The sequence below is a fragment of the Triturus cristatus genome, chromosome 2_1 (assembly GCF_964204655.1).
Source record: "Triturus cristatus chromosome 2_1, aTriCri1.1, whole genome shotgun sequence".
Taxonomy (NCBI): domain Eukaryota; kingdom Metazoa; phylum Chordata; class Amphibia; order Caudata; family Salamandridae; genus Triturus; species Triturus cristatus.
Window position 1 is genome coordinate 468661596 of NC_140581.1, and position 23664 is coordinate 468685259.

At 46.2% G+C, this 23664-nt stretch overlaps 1 protein-coding gene across 1 annotated transcript in view; it reads right to left on the reverse strand.

Moving 5' to 3' along the window:
• Positions 1-23664, reverse strand: part of ANKDD1B (ankyrin repeat and death domain containing 1B) — a 718121-nt gene that overhangs the window by 396714 nt on the left and 297743 nt on the right. The gene's annotated exons all lie outside the window — the stretch shown is intronic.

The window sequence follows — 23664 nt, forward strand, 5'->3', positions numbered from 1 at the left end:
TATTAAGTTCTGACCCTTGAACCGGGTGAGTTGGGCTGGACTGAGGGCTATCTGTGCCAGGAGTCCCAGAGGGTAAAGGCGATGGGGTAGCTGGAGTGTTGGTTATGGGGGTGAGTATGTTGACAAGTGGGACACCTATGCTCGAGCATAAGGGGGATTGGTTGTCTGTGATTTGTGCGTGTGCTTCCGCGGTAGTGCTAGGTTGGCATACCGGATCAAGGTTGGGAGGAGTGTTTGATAGGATAATGTGCTGCGTGTTGTAGTCCTGGGTAGTCTGGGTGGCAGTAGCGTCTGAATCGTGTAGAGGTGGGGCTGGTGCTGTGACCTGGCTGTCAATTGAGGGTGACGCTGGGGTGCTTTGTGTGGTTATGGTGCAGATGGCCTGGGTAACAGTTTGGGGTTTCGACACTTGCTCTTCAATAATGGGGAAGATGCTATCCAGGAGGTTTAAATTGTGGTCCGTGGATTGCATGAGGATTGTGCCGTTATTGTAGATGGTGATGGTTGCCATCGCGTGAAAGAGCTGGGAATGTGAGAGGTAAATAACTAGACCATGAGTGGATTTCCTAGTGGAGGAGATCGTAAATAAGGTAAGGAAGGCTTTCCTCCATTGCGCTCTTCGTTTCGTATGAAAAATGATATCAGTAGTAGTGTGCCCATTGTGCGTTGAGAAGTAGGGATCAGCGATGGGTGTTTCAGGATGGAGTTTTATGAGATTGTGTTTGAATCGTTTGGCTGCTTTTTTAGATAGGTTGGGATGGTAAATGATGGTGTAGGTGTGTGTGCCTGTGAGTTCCATGCTATGGCGTAGGTAGTGCAATGATATGGGGCTCAAACAGTGTATAGGGCTAGTTGTGTCAGTGTTCTGAGTTAAGTCAGGATTGTGGAGGCAGGTGGCAGTGTGAGGGGGGAGGGGGGGAAGTGAACCACTGTAGAGGTATGATGATATGGATCTATGTAAGGAAAGGGTGTTAAGTCAAGAGACCTAAATGAGTGCCCCAATGGTGCTGCCATTGCCAGAAGATGGGGCACCGCCTGTTCTGGGCTAACCTTGAGGTGTGCGGTTTAAATTCGTGCTTGAATCAAGGCAGGGTGGACTGGAGGAGGGTTGGGGGAGGGCGGGGCTGGGGGTTTGTTCTGTTATTTTCCATTTGTTGTTTGTATGTTCTGCACCAGGGGCTCTGCGTAGCCCACGTAATCAGCTTACAGCTCACTGGCAGTACTTTGGGCCTTTATTGTCTTCTCACCATTTTGTCTTGCATACAAAAATAAAACCGATTTAAACCATAAAAGGTTGCCTGTTACCTGCATAAAGCCTGTAGAAGCCCATTTACACGAGCTTCCGACTGTCACCCAGGGACTGACTAGCACCCTTAATGAGAATTTAACTTGCTCCCAGAGCTGAGATAAGGGCCTTGGGTGTGAATAAGTATTATGTTTCTTTGGCAGGCTCCCCATCTGGGCTGTGCCCATATATGTAATTAACTTTAACCCTGTCACAGCCAAATGTACCTAACAGCTGGGACTGCTCCCTTCCTTTGTACCCCTAGCCTGTCAAGCACCAAGCCCAGTGGGAGATGAGCTACCCCCAGAACCAGTTTTGAGTGACCACAGAGGAAGAGTTGCTCATTTCCCTGGGTGAGCACAGGCGGTCTGCCCAGGGGAAGAAATCATCTGCAATGCTGGTTTTAGGCAGAGAGGTGCACTGTGGAATTATTTGCTGTAAAACACAATGAATTTCTGCAAAAGTGGCAAGGGTCACCCCTAGGAACACCTGGTTAAGGGGGTGCTCAGGAGTTTACCCCACCCACAGGGTGGCTCTCGGCCTAAATGTGGCACCCACAGTACCCTCCTCAGAGCACTTCTAGACCTGTGGAAGAACAGATCTGTTGTCTCTGACCTGAGTAGAGCCCTGAAGACTGGACTTGTGCATCCTCTTGTACCCAGAACAAAAATATTGATTCCAAGGGTCATAAAGCTGACCTCCTGTCAAGCTAAAGAGACACAACAAGCTTCAAGAGGCCTTCGTCCTGCATTCCCAGGTGTCCAGCTCCACCTAGACCTGCCTGGACTCTGCTGCTGGACTGACTCCTGACCCCCACCAGCCAAGGTCCTGGACCCTTGGCTGGTGTTAAACTGTACTTCGTCTTACAAATCCTACAATATGGGACATAGAAACATTTTGCCAACTTTTTGCTCTGAGAACAGACAGGGACAGGCACAATATGCCCCGCTGATTCGACATAGGTCTGATGCCGCTGGGCTAAGATTAAGGTTGTTCACGATATGTTCTTCTCCACAGCAGAAAATCAGATTCAGCAGGGACCTCTTGGAGAGGATCTCTGGCCTCATGGGTTCGTCTTCAGCTACAACCTTGCCCCGCTGGAAAAATCCAAGGTCTCAAAATGTAGTTAAGTCTGAAGCTAGAAATCTTCAATGGGCAAAGGTTTGAAAAGTATCCAGCAGGCAAGGGACGTTCTCTGGGTTTAAAAGTCAAACTACTTCAGCTTGGAGCTTTCCTGCCAAAAGTCAAAGCCTTCACCAAGACCTCAGGAAGAATCTATTCGACTATGTGGAGCCTTCTTTGGCCACAGCTTTCTTCCTTACACCACTAAGGATTTTTGACTTCCATCCCAAAAGTAAAACTTTCACTGGGATCAACCTGTTCCCTGTATTCGGCCCGCGCTCCATCACATCTGCCTTAGACCTCACCTTTGTCCAGATCAAATGATACCAGATGACTGTGGTTGGCGTTTGACGCTTTATGGAGCTATTTTGAAATTAAACTTTCAAATTTCCTGACTCCGGTTCTATTTATTGGAATTTTGTCCGTTTGGTGTCATTTTATTTCTTAAATTTTACTCTGTTTTTCTTAAACATGTTTGGGGGGGTTTCTTGAGTCATGTTTGAACTTTATTACTGTTTTAGTACTGCATAACTATTTTACACTTTTCCTCTAAGTTAAGTCTGTCTGCTTTGTGGTGTAGATACCACAAGGTTGAGCTTAGGTTAATTCAGTGATTTTAAAGGTTCACTCTGACAAGGACTGTGGTTATTATTTGTGGTGGTTACTTAACTCCTAAACTAATACCCCAATTTCTTACAATAGATCAGCCCACTTTGCCAATTGTATCTGCTTTGTGAGGCAAGGCATTTGGCTTGATCATGTGTACATGTACCGTAAAAAAAAGTGCACTGCAGTGCCAGGGGCAGCGGGCCAATACTTTCAATCTTTCATCTTAATGCCATGATCTGCGTATAAGATGCTTCCAAAATTAGGCATCCTTGCATTTTGAGAACCATGAATTTGCATTGGTGCTTTTTTCTTTTCATTCTTCAGATGTATTTTTTTGCATTGCTGCTTTTTTGTTCCATTCTTTATGTTTTTTTATTTTTTATTCATGTTGGTATGTTCAAACTATGACCTCAGTTTACAGTCATCCAAACGAATAGCATAGTTTCTTTGTGCCAATAGGAAGCAAATTCTTTGTCATGAGATTTGTCAATAAACATTTTTTATTCAACTATAAGGACACGAGGTATAGCTAGGGGCATGTTTTCTTTTTCTTCATTCTTTTTATTTATGTGGCAAATGTTTACAATAATAATTCAATTACAAAAGCATTGACCTAGCTTGCTAGCTTTATGGGCTTTGTCAGTGCATATTACTCTAGTATTATGGTCTAGTCTACTTTTGGAAACTCTCACATAATTTGTTCAAAGTCTTACTATCAGACTGAGTAAAAGGTTTAAGCTTAGAGTTTTGCTGGTGGATTGTCTATTCATCATAGCAGTCATTTTACTTTCTTTAAGATGGCGGTGGCGGAAAGTCCACCAAATTGTCCCTGTGAGCTTGATTTCTCTATCAAAGTCGCTGGCTCTGCCACAGAATGAGTAACTTGGGCAGGGAGGATGGCAGATATTGTACCAATGCTGGTATTGAGAAATGGAATTTCCTCCATCAAATGTGGACATTGAAATGTACCCTATGAAAATGGGTATAAAGCCCAGCACTTTAGTGTGACATTTGTTGCTGATTTTATCTTCATTTAAAAAAAATGGGACATATGAAACATTTGATGGATGTGGGGATTCCCTTTGAGACCAGCAGAGTTGACGTAGATAAGAAGGGTCGCTATGTCTTAGTGAAGGGGTGCCTCTGTGGGAGACCGATAGTGTTGGGAAATGTGTACATGCCAAATCACGATCAGGCCTCATTCTTCCACACTTTATCGTCGCGGATGACCAGATTGACAGGGGGACTGTACCTCATTTAACGGTGTTCTTGACACGACCATGGACCGCTTCACTCCCCTACTTCCAGGAGCTGCTACCCACAAGGTAGCCAACAGCTTGACTGTCTGGGTTTCCCACTGGGACATGGAAGACTCCTAGCATGCCCAAAATCTTGCATATAGGGACTACTCCTTTTATTCAAGCTTGTACCAGGTCCAAACTAGGACTGACCACTTTGTATGCACTAAGTCACTTAGAGGCAGTATAAGCCACACAGAGTATATTAGGCCGCACCCTGTTGTATCATAGTCTCCTCCTCTTGACATTACAACTGACAGATAAATGCCCACTCATACCAACACGGCGAACGTTCCCTTTAGGGACACTTTAACAGACCGGACAGCAGAGGACTTTGCCTCTAACCCTGGGACGGCTCCAGTCTTGGACTAGAATGGGAGACTTTTAAGGTTGTGGTAAGGGGGCACTGTCTGGGACAATCGAAGGGTATCAGACAGGGCCTGGATTAAGTGTCCCCGGGTGCTCCCACAACTACTGGAAACATGTGAGTCCTATAATGTGGCCATAGAACATCTCTGGTGTCTGGAGAACCGACAGGTCAACGTCGCCATCTCCAGCTGCTTTAACACCCTCCGCAAGAGTTCCAAGTGGATCCCCCTGAGTCAAGGAAGACTGTCACCCACACACTCATCACCAGCAGACTGGACTATGGAAACGCGCTCTACGCCGGCATAAACAAGTCCCTACTCCACAAACTCCAGACGATACAGAACACCGCCGCCAGACTCGTCCTCGGCATCCCCTGGCACACACACATCAGCCAACACCTACAAAGGCTCCACTGGCTCCCCATGGAGAAAAGAGTCACCTTCAAATTCCTCAACCACACCTACAAATGCCTGCACAACACCGGACCCAAATATATCAACAACAGAATCAACTTCCACGTACCCAAAAGGAACCTCAGATCTTCCAACCTCGTACTGGCTGAAACCCCACAGATCCAAAGAGCCAGAGCAGGCAGAAGATCCTTTTCCCACATTGCGGTCAAGACCTGGAACAAGCTCCCAACAGACATCAGACATGCCCCCTCCCTAAACACCTTCAGGAAGACTCTCAAGACCTGGCTCTTCGGCTAAACAGATCTGCTGACCCCCCCACCCCCCAGTGCCTTGAGACCCTCACGGGTGAGTAGCGCACTTAATACCCTGATTGATTGATTGATTGCCATGACTATAGAAATTATGTGAACCGGGCACAAGAAGAGGAAGGGAAATCAGGGAGGCTTCTGGCATGGTTGGTCCACCCAAAGACTGGGGGTGCGCCTGTTGCTCGCCTGATGACGACAGAGGGGACGGTCCTCTTCTGACCAAAATCTATTAAGGCATTCAGGAAATTTTATCTTTCCCTCTATCAGCAGCCCAAGTCTGACCTCCCAACGATATTGGGCTCCTTTTTGAAGACCCTGCCACTCCGGGCCCTTCCATTGGGGGAATGGGAGCCACTAGGCGCCCTGGTGAATGACCTGGAAATCAGAAACGCCATTAAGACCATGGCATCGGGTATAATGACAGGAGCGAATGGGCTCCCATCCAAATTCTACAAATTGTTTGTAAGGGAAATAGCACTGAAGCTGGCAGAGGTGTATGTTGAGGCTTAAGAGACGTAAATTCTCCTCGTCATGACTAGGGAGGCTGTGGTGGTCCCTCTGCCTAAGTCCTCCTCATGTGACACAACGGTCTCGGACTTTTGACCCCATCCATGGGGAATTCTGACTTCAAAATCCTTAGCAAAGTATTTGTCACCCGGCTGTTACCCCACATGCACGTCCTGATCCATGGTAACCAAAATAGGTTTATACTCAACTGCAGACCTCCCTCGATCCTTTACACTTATGATCGGCCGTGATTGTGAAAATGGACCTAGAAAAGGCGTTTGACACTGTACTGTAGGACTTTTCGGAGGCCACCACGCTTCAAATGGGGTGCGGTGCTGCCTGGACACAGTGGGTCACACTGATGTATACCCACCCAATGGCAAGGGTTCAAACGGGAAAAACGATCTCTGAGGCTTACGAAATATTCAGGGGAACTAGACAAGGTTGCCCCCAATCACCTCTATTATTTGCCATAGCAATTGAGCCACCAGCTGAGAGATTTCGAACAGAATTGAATTGAATTGAATTGAAGAAGCTCTTATATAGCGCATGGCTACTCAAAAGCATCCCAGCGCTCAACAAGGGTAACCCAAGGAAAATAGGAAAGCCGTTAACTAGACCAGAAAACACGATTTAAGTCCTCGGAAAGAGCCAGGTTTTCAACTTCTGCCGAAACACAAGCAGACAAGGCTCCTGGCGAAGCATCAGAGGAAGGGAGTTCCAAAGTTTGGCGGCGTTTAGTGAAAAAAGACGCCCACCCGAACGAGATCTCTTAATTCGAGGGATCACTACCAAGTTCTGATAATTGGATCGAAGATTTAGAGGGGATTTGTGAGGAATGACCAAATTTTCCAAGATGGGAGGACCTTTCCCGTGGAGGAGTTTATGTGCCATACACAAAGATTTAAAGAAAACCCGCTCTTTCACCGGAAGCCAGTGAAGAGATTTCAGGGCGGGTTTAGCTGATGTGCGGTGATTGACGCCCATTAGAAGTCTTGCCGCCGCGTTCTGAACGACTTGAAGCCTTTTGGTCGTGGAGGCTGGTACTCCCAAATACAAGGCAGTCGCATAATCTATCCTGGAAAGGATCAGAGATTGTATTAGGATTTTTCTGGCCCTTTCCGGCAGTTGTGGGAGGATTTTTCGCAAGGTTTTTAGAATCCCAAAACAAGTGGCAGCAACCTTCCTAGCCTGAGTTCTGAAAGTTAGCTCCGTATCGAGCCAGAGCCCAAGGCTTTTAATTTCTGGATTAGAGATAGGGCCCGGCCCCATACACAAAGGCCAGAAGGTCGCGTTGTCAAAGCTGGCCTGCCGTCCCAGCAACAGCAGGTCTGTTTTCCCGCCATTCAGTTTAAGGTGGGATTGGTCCATCCAACATGCCACAGCTTCTAAACAGTTACGTAACTGCAGCGGGGACTGTCTGAACTGATTCAGGGAGAACACCAGCTGAGTGTCATCGGCGTAACTCACAAGCTGGACCCCGAAGGGGACCACTATCTCCGCCAAAGGGGCCATATACACATTGAACAATGTGGGGCTGAGGGACGACCCCTGTGGAACCCCACACTGTAACGGGACCGGACCAGAGCAATGATCATCTTCAAAGACCCTAAAAAATCTGTCCTCAAGGAAGGATTCCAGCCACTTAAGAGCCTTGCCCGTGATTCCCATATTGCTGAGGCGGGAAACCAGAATGTGATGGTTAACTGTGTCCAAGGCGGCACTGAGGTCCAGGAGGATAATGGCTGCGCTGCCACCATCATCCAGAATCCTCCTGGCATCCTCCACCACCCTCAACAAGGCAGTTTCTGTTCCCTGTCCTTTCCTGAACCCAGTTTGTGATGGATGCAGCAAATTATTAGTTTCCAAAAAGGAAGCCAATTGTGAATTGACGAATTTCTCAGTCAGTTTACTAATGCCCGGTAATAGAGAAATAGGACGGTAGTTGGAAAAGTCCCCTGGATCCAAACTGGGTTTTTTAAGCAAGGCCCTAACCATTGCTATCTTCCATTCTCTAGGCACAATAGCGGAGTTTAAAGATGCATTCACCATATTCACAATTGGTTTGCTGACGGTGGAAAGGGCTGCATTTAAAATGCTCATCGGAGCAGGATCATACGGGGAGCCACTCTTGATGGTATTCAGCAAAGTAGGCAAAAGATCCTCCCTAAGAGGAGAGAAGAAGGAGAGCCTGGGGTGATCCGATAGATTCTGACTAACAGGTGGCATTTGAGAGGCGATTGGAGATAGTGGAGGAAGCGTATCAATGATCTTTTTAATCTTGGTGCAGAAGAAAGTCGCCAGTTCTTCGCATCGACTGCCTGCTTCGTCCGAGACAGGCCGTGGTCAGGGACTTTAGTCAGCAATTTCACAATTCTAAATATCTCCCTGGGAGCATTAGCAGAGGACTCTATTTTACTGGCAAAGAAAGCAGATTTGGTATTAATCAGGGCGGTCTTGGAACAGAGGGGATAGACTAGGTCATTGTACTGGGAGGTTCCATTCACGTTATTTCATTGTGTGAGTACGATCTACTTATATACCTCTGGGATGAGACGAGGGATATCCTTTGGGTCCTGTGGCTCCTTGAGGACTTTGGCCAGTGTTCAGGCCTCCGGGTCAACCGCAGTAAGACGTGCGTGTTCCCGGTGCTCAACGGATCGTGCCACCCCACTTCTTACTCATTTGACATTCCCTGGGCCCCACATACCTTTAAATATCTGGGCATCCAGATCTTCCATGAGCTGGAGGACCTTCAAGAGGGGACCCTAGGAAAGGCCTTCCGGTCCATGAACTCTTTTGGGGCTTCTTGCGGTTGGCCACCGCTCACGGCCCTGAATCCCTCCAACCACTTCACAGACTCTCTTCCCGCAAACAACAAAAAAGACTTCCTTCCACTGTTACTTCCTCTATGGACCAAGATTATAAACATCTCTCTCCTTCAAGGAACCATGCCAGAAATCCTTAAAGCAGGGCAGGTATCCCCTATCTTAAAGAAGCCATCGGCGGACCCGTCAGACTTAAATAACTATCGCCCAGTATCCAACATTTCCACTCTGGCCAAACTCTTAGAAAAATGTGTTCACATGCAGCTTGGCAACCACATAGATCAATTCAACCCGCTCAACCAATACCAATCCGGCTTCCGTGCAGGTCACAGTACTGAATCAGCCATGACCCACATAATAGATGACGAACTAAAAATCCTTGACCAAAACGAAGCCTGTTTACTAATCTTGCTTGACCTATCTTCGGCCTTTGACACCGCCAAACACAACAACTTGCTAGATCTCCTGAAATACAGATTGGGATTATCTGGATCCGTGCTAAATTGGTTCACCTCTTTCCTCCAAAATAGATCACAAAGATTCAAGGTTAATCAATCCTTATGCAAGCCCGTCCCAGTCACTTTAGGAGTACCGCAGGGATAATCCTTCTCGCCTACACTTTTGAACCTATTCATGGAGCCACTCACCAAACTTCTCAGCTCCTCTAATGTCCATTATCACATGTACGCAGATGACACACAACTCTACATAAAGATCTACTTACTTGAAGACATCAAATCTCTCAACTCAACACTTCAAAAAACGCAGACCTGGTTGACCGAAAACCATTTGAAACTAAACACCCTCAAAACTGAATTCCTCTTAATCGCTCCCCCCAACCAATCGACCATCATCCTCAATTTTCTGAACCACCTAACAGCACTCAAATGTCATCCTCTCACTATCGACTTAGCGAAATCGCTGGGAGTCACTCTAGATAGAAATCTAAACATGCAGAAACACATCACCGCCTCTACAAAAGGAGCAACTTTTCAGATGAACACCCTGAGAAGACTGAAAACCTTCATGCCCGCAAATGACTTCAAACAGGCAGTTCAAGCTCTAGTAATCCCAAGAGTGGAATATGGGAGTGTCGCTCTCTGCAGCCTTCCCAGTTCGACGACGGACCCTCTAAGAGCTTCAATCAACGCAGCTGCTAGACTTATCACAGGCTCTAAAAGAAACTGTTGCCAAGAATAAAATACACAACCGTACCTTCTCGGAATGGCTCCCAGGATTTGGAATGCTTTGCCCCCAGAAACGAGACAGAATCCTTCTACTACATCTTTCAAAAAAGAAGTGAAATCTATTCTCATGGCTAAATTTACTTGAACTATTTATTTATTCTTGTAATATATTTGCTAGTTTGTATTAGCTACTATTTTGTATTAGAGTCACATATATTTTTCTATGCTTGTTTCTGTTTCTTACATCTGCCCTGTAAAGCGCTCTGATACCCGCAAGGGTCTTGTTCACACTATACAAAACCTTCAAAATAAATAAATGGTGCTCATAGCGCTCTCTAAAATGGTTATGCTGCAGAGACTTATGTATTTCTTTGTAAATCTTCCGGTGAGTGTTCCACTTGTCTGATTTAAGAAGCTCAACATACTTCTTTGGAACTGATATGGGATGGTAGACATCAGAGAGTTGCTCTTGTTACTCTCCATCACCCTTCCCTAGAGGGTGGATTGGTGGTGCCAGATTTTGAATTGTACTATCTGGCCGCCCAGTTCTAGTGGATCATGAAGTGGCTCAACGGAGCGGGCTGTCAGAACTGGGACAGGTGGGCGCTGAACCCAACCAGGGGCTGTTATTGGCTGCGACCTGCACTGCCTGACTCTGCAGCTCCATAACCAGGTACCTTATTGTCTACCACCCTGCTGGCGACGCGGGCTATGGCATACTGGCGCAAAGCAGCCCACTACGCCGCCAAACTCCCGTTGGTGGGTCTACCCCACGGCGACCGTCTAACTTTCTTCACAGCAGGACAGATGGATTCCGGACAGATGTGGGATTGGTTAATGCGGATGACTTTTCCAGGGGGGTACCATGGTACCATTCGGGGACTTGGTGGAGCAAACTGGGCTGCCACTGGGGCAATTTCGTAACTATGAGGCACATACTTGTGCCATGTAGGAACTGTGGGGTACTGCTGCGGCGGGGCCAACCACACACGCGGTTCTTCAACTACTGCTGACGATGGGAAAGGGTGCCCACCTGGTCAAGTGGTTTTACAGGGCGGTAAATGGGTTGGTTGGTAAACCTTTGGATGCCCTACAGGCTTGCTGGACGGCTGACTTGTCAGATGCTGAATGGGGGAGGGTGCTTCTCTACCCTCAGACAGTCTTTCACAAACACATATACTACAACTACACTCACAGAACTTACCTTACCCCCCACAGAATTTGGACTATTTACAGAGGGGACTCTAGGGAATGCCCTCGTTGTGCGACACTGGACCCTGATTTTGGCCATATGACTTGGAGATGCCCTGGGCTAAGTTTTGGGATGAGGTTATCTTGAGGCTTAACAAGAGTCACAGATGAGGTGTGCTAAGAGATGAGTCATGTTTCTGGTGGGCTGTAATGTACCCCCCTCTCAGCACAGACGTGCCTAATTATTCTCTCCCCCCACAGCTGGCTCCCCACCCCAGGGCTTTACTCCCCCTTTTTTCCTAAGGTTGACACTACTTACACATTCCACAATGATACTACAGTATATATGGACGTAGGTATGGTTTATAAGCAATGTATGATGTTTTAGTACTACTGTTTTATGGCATATGAGCCTCCTGGCAGCGTGCCCACGCCCTCATCCCCTCCGGATGATTGACTGCATGGAAATACAATATGAGCCCGAATCAAGATAGCCGTCACTGTACGTATTCGTAAGAAAGCATGCAGGCTGGGGCTCTTTTTTCACCACAAATATACCAAAGATGTATCTTACGTATGCTATACTACTGTGTTTCCTGGAATGCCAATAAACAAAAGAGTTTTGAAAAAATAAAACATTTGATGGAAATTGATGAATTCTGAAGAAGTGAAAGTCAAATTGACGCCAGCTTAATGCTCTGGGGCCAACAATGTTAATAGTATATTTCCAAAAGGGTGCAACATCGTTAGAAAAATAAATACGACATTTTACAACGATTTGCCTTGGCTGTCATTCAGTAGTGGTATTAGGGTGCATCCAAAGCATGCATTAAACAGCACCTTGTTGCGTGTTGCTTGTTGCATGCCTCAATAGTCCGCAAGAGGCATACTTGCTTCCTAGTGCCACATAACAGTTCAAATGTGTTTATCAAGTTGTCTTGCGGCTCTCGGAGCTCCCTTCTAAGCACGAAATGAATGAGAGGGCTCTTGCCAGATAAAGCGACAGGTGAAACGAGGCCCGGTCTATATATTGTAAAATATAATTTTGAAAAGCACGGCAAATCTACCCAGACAGCCAAACAGGCTGATTTGCTAACTGTGGGTCTAGTAAGTCATAGGATTATTATGAGCTAAAGATTAACGGTGGGTCACACCCAACACATAACAAAAGAGCCCCGAGGCAAGACTTATCAAACGCTGGTGCAGCCCTGCCCGTAACCAAGGGCTGACTCATGTGAAGAGGTAAAGTGAACACCTGGCTCTGACCTTTCCTCTCCGTGCACTTTACCAAAGGCCTGCTCCCTTGTGACAGACAGGAAACACTGCTAGTAATTCAAGATAGAGACAGCATTTACGAGACTTCCACCAGTCATGTAACGCAAAAACACTCTTGCTTGTCACCGCACCCTTTCTGGTTCAAGACTTAAAGAGTGTACAAGACATTGTACAGAGAGACCACGTCCGCCCGCTTGACCACTGGGGTGCTTATTTATGAGAGCCGAGCGTCACTTTTGCACCAAGTAAAGTGGTACATGTGTGATACAGGGCTCTCAATCTGATTTATGCATGGCTTTGAGTGGCCTCACAAATCTTGAGTAAGGCAATACAGCGCAAATCGCTGTGTCGCCTTACTCTGCACCAGGATGCGTTCCATGGGTGTTGCAGTGGGTTTTCCCATGCAACAGCCATCAATTTTGACGCTGCCCTAGATTTACAAAATCAAGTCAACCTGGGGAAGCACCAAATCCGTATGCCGTATGCGTAACGAGGAGAAATAGCTTTATCTTTATTTCTCCTCATTTTTACCTCTCTTTATGTGTGCCGCATATTGCACAAAAACAATCCTGTCAGCACTTTTTATCTTGAAAGGTATGTATGGATTCTGTATTGCTTAGGGTAGTCATTCAGTCCCGGACATTCCAGATTACCAACATAGTAGTCATAGGGAAACTACACCCCCATGGCGCTCCCTGCCGGAGGGCCCTCACATGGGGCAGGAAGCCCCTGCCCCATCCGTATCTGATGTAATACGTTAACTGATGTTCACCCGTACCTGCCTACTTAACCTCCCCATCCAACAGCTCCCAACTACCCAGGACCCCAGCCCAACCTATCCCCAAGGGCAGCCTTCAAACTCCCCCCAACTGTAGGACCACGCAGGAGTGACATCAACTCTCCCACCTTGATGGGTAAGTTTTGCTATTAACTGTTGCTACGTCATATCAGCGACTTACTGGTTTTAGAATCTGGAGTAAAAGATAGAGGCTTCCTAGGGAAGCCATGCATAACAAAACCATTGGTTGTAAAACTTGTCATTCACAAAGTATGGCCTATTGCCTTTCAACAGCATATGGCATATAATCGTTTGATAGGTACATTAAGTGTATGAGTCAAAAAAAATTATAATTAAAAACATATTTATCCACGTAACATGGACCGGGAGTTCCTCTTCTAAACTGGGACACTGTACCACTCCGCTTGCAGGTGTTGGAAGGGCTGTGTCCAGACTACAGAATTGTCCAGAGGGTACCAAGTAAGTGGCCTCATGCTGAATGTATGACGTATTTATGCATGCTTTTACAACGCATGCAATAGAACGAACACGTTGTTACTATTCGTTCCATTAGAATGCAAGTCTTTACAACAACTTGCCTTAGGGAAGAGCTAGATTTTTACTATTCCAACTCAAGTCTGTGCAACAGTAGGAAAGGTGTTGGATTTAAAATCCAACAATGCATTCCCTAAAGCACGTCATTGTAACAACTTGCGTTGTAATGGAACGCGTGGTAACGACGCGTTCGTTGTAGTGCCTGCATTGTAATGGCACTGCTTAGTTCTGTCTACGTTGTAAACGCTGTTTCTCCCTCATGCTTAGATCACAAGCATTCAGAGAAGAAGCAGCAGCTGCAAGCACGTGACCGATGCACGGATGTCACTTCACCCGGCACTGTGCAGGAAGTGGCATCTTCCTCCATGGACACTCTTCCTGCAGTGTGTATGAGCCTAGCCACGCCCAAACAGAGACATGCTCCTAAATCTGTCCCCTGCATCCACACTGTTATCTCACTTCACCACCAGTGAAGAAGCAGTGAAGTGAAGGAGAGATTGCAGCAGATATGCCTTCCAAAGAAGGGGGCCAAATTCATATTTCTGGTCAATCAGCTGTTGTAAGAGAGTATGGATGGTGCACCCAGGGCAGGACTGGCCATTTATCTCATCAGGCATTATCCTACAGGGCTAGAGCAATTTGAGGCTGGTTTGTAAAGGCTGAAGGCCAGTGCCTCTCTCCATCTCCCCTCAGAGGCACAGATAGAGCAAAGAGAGAGAGAGGAAGAGAGAGAGAATGAATGAATGTAAATGAATGAATGTAAATGAGAGACAGGAAACGAAAACGGCTAACTTGAACATTTTCATCAGGGCTGCTTTTGGTTCCCACTCTGGCCATGAGTGCACGTCACTTGGGTTTCTCTAGCAGAACCTGAGCTCTCACTCCTAAGCTTCCTCATGCTTATTGCTTCCCCACCAAAAAAGAAAAACACACCAACTACACTCGTATGAAAGATGCCATTTTAGCAGAGCTTAGCGGATGCAACGCCTACAGATGCCTATATGTTGCCGCTGTAGATTGAAAAATGTAAGACTGCAGAGTAAATAGCAGCCCAGTAGCAAATTGCAGCTTCAAGGCCCTTCAAAAATGAAAAAATACACTAAAAAACACAGGAAGAGGCAGGGGACCAGAGAGGGGCGGAACACCAATGGAGGAGCTGGGGGCTGTGAGAAGTTGGCCTGGTATATGCTGTCCACTAATTAAAGTGGGCACCTTGCACCAGTCCAAACGACTCTTATTGATGATTAGGTTAAAGGCAACCTTAATAGAAAGCTATCCTAGTGGTAGATGTGGAGAGCAGCCTTCAGGCTATGTCTCGAAGGAATATAAAGCAGCTTGTTTTACCAGATCAGAACCTCCTGAATGACCAAATGAAAGGAGAACCACACAAGAGATATATAAATATATGTATTTATTACTAAACAGTCTCTACTAACCTCTTTATGAGATTAGAGCACAAAGCACACAATATTAAATCACTAGAACGACAGTAAATAGCACAATACACAGCGGGCTCCAGGGGGAGACCGAACCATATACTAATAAAGTGGTATAACAACCATGACTTAATTAGACACAGTGCCTAGAGCACGTAGAATCGCTGGGACCCCAAGGAACCACCCAAAATAGTGACACAGGGGACCCACGGAGGACGGGTGCAGTGTGTGAACACAGGCGCGAGCTTCGTACAACTCTATGGGAAAGTCGAGGTTGGAATTTTAGAGTTTAAGGACACTTCGGAGAGGACTTTAAGCACACCCCTTGGAACATAGAAGGTTCTAAGGCCAGCACCTTTGAGAGTACCGAGATACCCGTGTTACCTATTCCAGAGGAGCCGGGTGCATAGGGGTCAAGTGGTGTCAGAAACCTTTGTCGTTTTCAATGGTGTGATGCGAAAAAGTGCTGCTGCCGGGAAGATGAAAAGTGTCCAGTGGAATCCAAGCCTGGATCCGAGGTGAGAAGAACCTGGAAGCAGAGGGGACAGAGTCTGGGTCACTTCAGGGTGACCAGGGGCTGAGTAGACGAATGCCCACCCATGTCGGGTGCTTCAGGTGAGAAGATAGGATGCTTGACTCTGCAGCCACGGGGACCAGGAGACGTTGACGACAAACAAAGTCCGGAGGTGAGCTGTCCCACGAAGGATGTCGAGTGCTGGGGGGGTCAGTGTCCGGATCGAACACCAACAAGCCTTGGCAACTGCAACCAACGCAGGCAGAGGAAACAGGTTACGATGAGGACCAGCAAGGTCCTGGGGACTCTCCAAGCAATGGAGAGTCAGGGCATGTCTGGAGCAACCAGAAAAGCCCAAGGAAAGTCAAAGTTACCTTCACAGGGACCCACAGGCCAACAGACCAGGGATCGCAAAGGGACCTCAAGCTGAATCACAAAATACCAGCCCACGGAACACTCGTGGAGTGTAGGCTGGAAATCTTCAGCAGAAATACTGCTCGAGGTCAGGACTACACGTAGCCCAAAGCACAGCCTCAGGGATCACCAAAAAGCATATGCTGCTGCAAAAGTACACGGTGCACAGGGGTTCGGGTTGCACGGTCCCCACGAGGGATACGGGTCTCAGGATTGCTGAGAGAACTGGTCAACTTCGGGGTGCTCGGGAACCCACCTCCTGTGTTGCAGAAATCCTCAGGAGCTCGGGTGATGCAAACCGGTCAGATGCGTTAAAGGTGCCTGCCTTGCAGGGGAGTAACTCCTTTACTCCAAGGGAGATTCTTCAGTCATCCAGCATAGTGTAGATCGTCGAAGTACTTGGTTTCTGTAGCAGTTTAGTCCAGGTAAAATCTAAAGTCCTGTAGTCAGGGGTTCCTACTTTGTACCCAAGGAAGAGATGGGACAAACTCTGGGGACCCACCTATGGGAGGGTCAGGACAGAGGGGTGGCTGCACCCATGTCCTTTGTCCAGTTTCACGCCAGAGCAGGAGCAAATGGCTCCTGCAACCAGTTTGAAGTGGACTATGCACAGGGACACCAAATGCGCCCCCAGTGCAGACTTCAAACACTCTCAGAGTGCACCCACACAGCCCCAATAGACTAAATCCTGTCTGGGAGGTGGTCACACCTCCCTGTGACAGGAAACCTATTGTCAAGCCTTCCCCTGCTCGAGCTTGGCTCAGCAGCAGGAGGGCAGACTCGTGTCTGTGGCTGGCAGCATCCATTTTGTGATGCCCAGGTCGAGAAAGCTGGTACCGGGTAGCCCGATGACCCACAGTAGTGGTTCTAGAAGGGAGGAATCATACCTCTCACACCAGTTACTGGTGTGGAGGTATGATTCCAAGGTGTTTGACACCAAACCTGACATGTTTCTAGGCAGCCATTTTAAAGTTAGCATTTACCGCAAGGTTATAATGCACTTAAATATATATGGTTGGCTGCATCATAAACAACCCCGGATAATTGATTCCGAAGGCTGCAGAGGGGCTCTGCTCATGCATGGGCACCCTCTCACATAAAACCCAGCACCCTGCCTTCAGGATTGATAAGGCCTGCCATAGGGGTGACTGATAGGTTTATATGTGCAGTGATTTAGAATAGATATAGTGAACCTATATCTAAGTAAGGGGTGCATGCACCACCTTACACAGGCTGCAGTAGCAGACCTGTGGTGTCAGTTTGAATGGTCCCTCAGGGGTGGCATAATACATGCTGCATCCCCTGGGAGGTCTCCGGGGTACCTATGCCTTGGGTACATAGTATACCATATACTAGGGACTGATAAGGGTACCCCAGAATCCAATCTGAAGTGTACTTAAAGTACGTGCAATCAATTTAGAGGAGAAAGCAGCTAGACTGGGGTCCTGAATAGCAGTATCCCAGTCAGACGAAGTTGAAAACAGTGATACATCAGCAAAAAGTGGGGGTAACCATAAGAAGCAGATCCTACTCTCCTACAGGGGGCGAAAACAAAGCTGAGTGGACAGGAAGAGGTGGAAGAAGCAAAGGAGAATGTGGGCTGGAAGAACACAGAACATGGGTAGGAGTGGAGATACGAAGGGGAAACAACACATCAGGTAGGGAGTAAGAAAAACATGCATGCCATGGAGCAAAGAAACAAAAAGAAAAAAGTAGTTCCCTGGCAATAAGAAGTGAAAGTATACAACTCATCCAGTCACAAACACTGCAAAACAACTTCTGTTGCATGGGAGGGACAAGAACAAAAAGCGGAAGGAAAGCTGTTTACTAAAAAGTAAGCAAAATGAGATGGGCAAGACAGCTTTCCAATTCTGAACATTGGACTGACCCAAAGTGTACTGTAAGTATTAGTATTGTACCCAGTAGGTTTTTCAATTAAAAAAATAAAAAATAGTAAAGCTGTCTGTAGACAAGGCTTAATCATGGAAAATACACAGCAATATAATATGGTTTACTTTTGTACTGCTCTCATTAAGAGCCACTAGCATACATACCAGATTCTAAATCTAGTTATTCACTGCTGTGATGTAGCAACAGGGAAACAAAAGTTGTTTTATATGTTGCTACATCATAAAGGAATTCCAGGCTGGGCTGAAAGGTCTCTTTCAGGGCCTGTGAATCTAGTTCTAGCTCTCTGGTCCAATGCAGAACAGACAGCATCCCTTCCAGAGGATGGGAGGATGAAGGAAGGTAGGGAGGCTTCATTAGGTAGGAGGGGTTATATGCAAAAACTTCACAGTAATGGATCTGAGTAATCATTGCCACGAATATGATGCATTTTATATTAATGCACTACAACTGCAACGTAGTATGGTTACATTTAGGTAGGGGGCAGAATGATTTGTTAATAGTCCTATGCGGCGAAGTTCTTGCTGATTTTTTCTTTCCCTTTTTCATTTTCATTCTATTCCTCTTGCTGAACCCACCTTGGCAGCCTCAATGGTTCTGGTCGGGCTGAGTGGTTCCAAGGGGGTAGCCCTATATTGCGTTTCTTTCTTCAGTCTCTCCGTCATGGTAGACAATTCAACATTTAATTTTTGGTCCGTCAATGTGCGGGACATTAATTCCTCAAGTAAGCATCAGGCCCTCCTCTACTGGCTCTAAATGTGCAGACTTAGAATTCCTTCAGGAAACCCAATTAACAGTGAAAGATGTCCCTAGGCTTTGTTCTCGCCCACATCAATTCTGATCCTCAGCCGCTAACAAAACCAAGGGGGTGGCAATACTTATACGGGTGAATGCCCCACTCCGGGTGATGACTATACACGGGGACAAGGACGGGAGATGGGTTATGATTCAGGCTTCTGACACAACCACCCCATACACCATAGCCTCTATTTATGGCCCCAGTGACCACAAGACCCCTTTGCTTGTTGACCTGCTGGTGGCTGTGGCGCTACTTCCACTAATCACATGGTAGAGGGAGGGGAATATAATGTGACTGTGAATCCTGCACTGAACTACTCAGCCTCTTCGTGGGAGGCGGCTTACAAACCGCAGTCTCTAACCCAGGGTATAGCTGATTTTTAGTAGATATATGGCAACATCTCCACTCCTGTGATCGTGACTATTCATTCTTTCCTAATGTGCACAAGTCCTACTCCAGAACTGATTTTTGATAATCTCCACCACCTTATTTGCCAGGGTGGACAAAGCAATTATTGAGATTCAGGTTGTGTCTGACCATGCACCCATCACTTTGATGCTCTCGGTCACACCCCTCACGATCTCAGTCATGCCGCTTTTGGAAAATGAATGAGATCGCTTTTGTGACCCAGTTTTTCACTCTAGTATCAAAGAGGTGCTTGAGCGCTATTTCACAGAGAATGTAAACGAGGAGGTCACATGGGCTACGAACTGGGATGCGGCCACAGGGGACATGAGAGGGGAGTTTATAGCCCACATTACTACTTTTTTTAGACTGCGCAAACTTCAACAGGTAGAACTAGAGGGAACAGTAATCAAGTTAGAAAAGGAACACAAACATACAACTTCTAAGTCCACCTACAGACTGCTTCACAAAGAAAGGGGAGGATGAGAATCCCTGCTATATAAAGATGCAGCTTACAAAATATTATAAATGAAACCACTCTATTATGAGAAAGGAAATAAAACCTATAGATTATTGGCGTACAAGATCAGGCAGGATCGAGCCAGGAATTATATTCAGGGGATCTCGACTGCCAAGAGGTCCTACTTGACCTCCGATAAGGACATCAATGATGCTACTGTCTCTTTGTACAGGGAGCTGTATCGAGGGGAACCCCTGGACTCATTGACACAGTATGAGTACTTAGCGGAGGTTCACTTTCCAGATATCCCTGAGCCAGGTCTGGAGGCTTAGTGAACTAATGCGTCCACCATAGGGGCCTATATTTGACCTCATGGTCAAATGTTCAAATACCGGCGGGTCCACTAAGCCTTTCATCCTTCTGAGGTTGATAAAATAAATACCATTGAGTTGAGTAACAATAAACATCTGTTATTCAGTGCCAAGACACCCTAGGGTGAGCGTGTGCTTCACAAATACACTTGTTATGATGTGAGGGAGGAATTGGATGAGGAATTAAGGGCCACTATTAAATCCGTTTGTAATAAAAAAAGCCCTAGGACTGATGGGTTTCCCAGTCCCTTCAGCAAATCCTCCTGGAAACTGTTGGTCCCTCACTTAACAAAGGTCTTTAATTCTTTCCTCGACACTGGCTCAGTGACACCGACGACGATGGAGTCCACACTTTCCTTGATAGTGAAACCATCTAAAAAAAAGTCCAATCGAACCCGGATATACAAGATCTTTCAGTGGGTGATACGCAACTATAAATACACTTTGTTTTCTAACCTTTTTTGCTGATTTTCTAGACGCCTTTCAAGCTACATTGAGAGAGTTTAGGGAGGTGTCTGACTTCCAAATTAATAACAATAAATCGGTGGGTATAGGGGTGGGCCCAGCGATGACTAACCTTCAACATCTGGTTGAGTCCAGGGGATTTGCATAGGCTCAACGCAGCTTTTGATACTTAGGGCTTTCCATCCCGCAAGAGCCTTCTGACACGTTTCTTTTCAACTCTTCAAGGAGCTCTATAGATGGGCGTCGCTTGGAGGTTTTCTGGATGGGTAGAATTAGTTGATAATTTCTTACTGAGCCTTTTATATACAGTCAGAGTTCTTCCACTTCAAATCCTGAAAATTTGACCGCCCTTATCCAGAAGAAAATATGGGCCTTCACATGGAACAATAAACCTAGGATTGCTAGGGCAGTCGTTTACTGTTCCTTTTGGAAAGGCAGATTAGGTGTTCCGAATGTTGCCAGATTGGGCTATACCCGTTACCATATACTCCTATCATAGGTAACCCAGATTTTCTTCCCAGTACACTGGATAGGATGTTTCAGCAGCGGCACAGGAGTGCACACCTCACCCTCAGGGTTTGTATGTAGACCTGGTTCCCAAAACTAGAGATCAATGAGCAACCGATTTCTCTTTACACCGCACTGATTTATACAGAGTGACACAGCTTGTTCATTGGGCTCATCAGGCCAACACCATTCAGGGAGGAACTCAGGGAACACCTCTGCTGGAGGATATCTTGAGTGGGGGTGACAAGATGAAAACGATTTACCACTTCAGTATAGCGCTTGCAACCCCTCTTGACTTCACCAAGGTTAGCTACATCGCACAGGGGTCACAAAATCTAGACATGGATATAGAGGAAGGCATTTGAGGTGCTATATGGCAGAGAACGGATAAGATCTCAATTTGTACTCAATATGAGGCAAACACATATAAATTGCTTCTCTGCTGGTATCTCATTCCGCTGTCAAACATAGTGGGAGCGAGAGACACTTGTTGGCAGGGTTTTGGGTTCCACAGTACATATATTCACATGTGCTGGGAAAGCCCAGAGGTGGCCAATTTCTGGAAGCAGGTGTTCCATCAAATTTCCGAGATCCTGAATGTTACGCTTGACGCCCACCCTCTTCAGGCGCTCCGTGGGCTCCAGATGAGGAGGGTTTCTTCCTGCTGGACACTCCATCGGGCAATTTATAAGCACTGTTTTCTAGCTGTTATACTGGTGGTTGCTTTCCGGCGGAAGGGTCCAGAAGCCCCCACAATGACTCTTTGGTGGGTAAGGTTTAGGACCTGTATGCTATGGATAGTCTTACTGCTACGGTACATGACATGAGGCTTTGTTTTTTGAAAGTATGGGCCCCCTTTATGACATATGTAAAGGATGGATCTACACAACATGCATTAGCACACCCTCAAGGTTTGAAAGCTACGGCGGGCCTCACGGGATGCAAGGGAGTGATAGGGGATTGAGTGGTTACGGGGTACGAGAAGACGTTTGGGATGTGGGCGGGGGTCACACGCACTTCCTGGGTGGCCATGGGGTCCCATGGGTTGTCAATGTGTCTGGAGGGGGTGGTAATGTTGGGAGTTGCACACTGAATGGAGAGGCTGTTTGATCTGTTTTGTATTTCCTGACTCTTGTGCTATATACCCTGGGACCATCACCTGTGTCTTTTGAGTATGGAATTCTTTTTGTATTTCCTTCAGTAAACCAATGACTCCTATCGGTGGACATGTTTTGGTTCTGTATGCCTTAATTGTTATTTTTCTTGATTGTTCTTTATCTCTTAATAAAAACAAATGTGTTGAAAATTTTTCAAATCAAGTGGTATCTCATACTACAAGTTAGCACTGCATTTGGGCACATTGTTTGTTCATATTTAGTGATCCATGGAGAACCCCATACCCTTCACTGGTATTGCAATCCTGTTATTTACTACTCATTTCACAGTTGCAGTTTTAGAATTTGACACAATTCCTGTTCGATTGTACACATCTGACACAAATTTCTTTAGGTAGCATCAGCTCAGCTTTCTACTCTCCTTGGATCACTGTATAGCTGTGTTGTTAATGCTGCCCCCAGTTTCATAACATCTGCCAAGTCCCAGACTTCCATCATCTACAGAATGAGTGTGTGTATAACATGAGACCAAAAACTACCATCTTAGTACCAGTCTATGAGAGGGCACGTAGCAGTTCAGTCGCACTCTAATTACAGCAATACTCCGCTTATTACTTTCCACACTCTCCATTTTCCATTATGTTCTATGGGCAAGAGAGGGTTTAGGCTACTGTTTATTTCAATCACACCGCCCATATCAAGATTATCAGGCACATGCATGAAAGCTTTTTGCGATCGCAAACGGTGCGATTGCTAAAATCGGCCGTTTGCGATCGCAAAATTAGCTTTTGAGATGCATCAAGGGTCACGGCCCTTGCAATTTGAGAATTCGCAATTAATTGCGAGTTCTCAAAATGCGATTGCATTTAAGGAATCTCATTTTGCGATTCCTTAAATGCAATGCAAGAACCACTTTGAAGTAGCAATTTCATACTAGGGGGCACAAATTACCATGAAGTTGAACTTCATGGTAATATGCAAAAACTTTGAAAAATGCACTAGAGTGCATTTTTCAAAGTTGTAGGTTACACACACACATGTCCTTGGGACATGTGTGTGCGCAACATTTGTGCACAGATCAATTTCAGGGGTGCAACAGGGTGTCCTTTTGACACCCTTGCATCCTTGAAATTGCATGAGCAATTTACAAGTACCAAATGGTACTCGCAAATTGCGCATGCAATTTCCCATTCATTCCTATGGGCCTGTAGGCCCATAGGAATAAATGGGAAAATATTCCTTATTTGCGAATCGCAATTTGCGACTCGCAAATAAGAAATGTGTAGGAATCGCTATTTTTATAGCAATTCCTAAATGCATAGGCCTTTGCGAGTCCTTAATTGTGATTCCTTAATAATCGCAATTAAGGACTCGCAAAATCCTACCTTGATGTACTGCCTGTATGTACTTATGAGTAATCCAGGGAGAATACAACGACAAACTAGATAAATCCATTGCATCAAACTTATCCGGGAAGACACTAGAACAGAAGACTATTAGATCACTTTCACGTCGTTTTTCAAGCACCCTTTTCCATTAGGATGC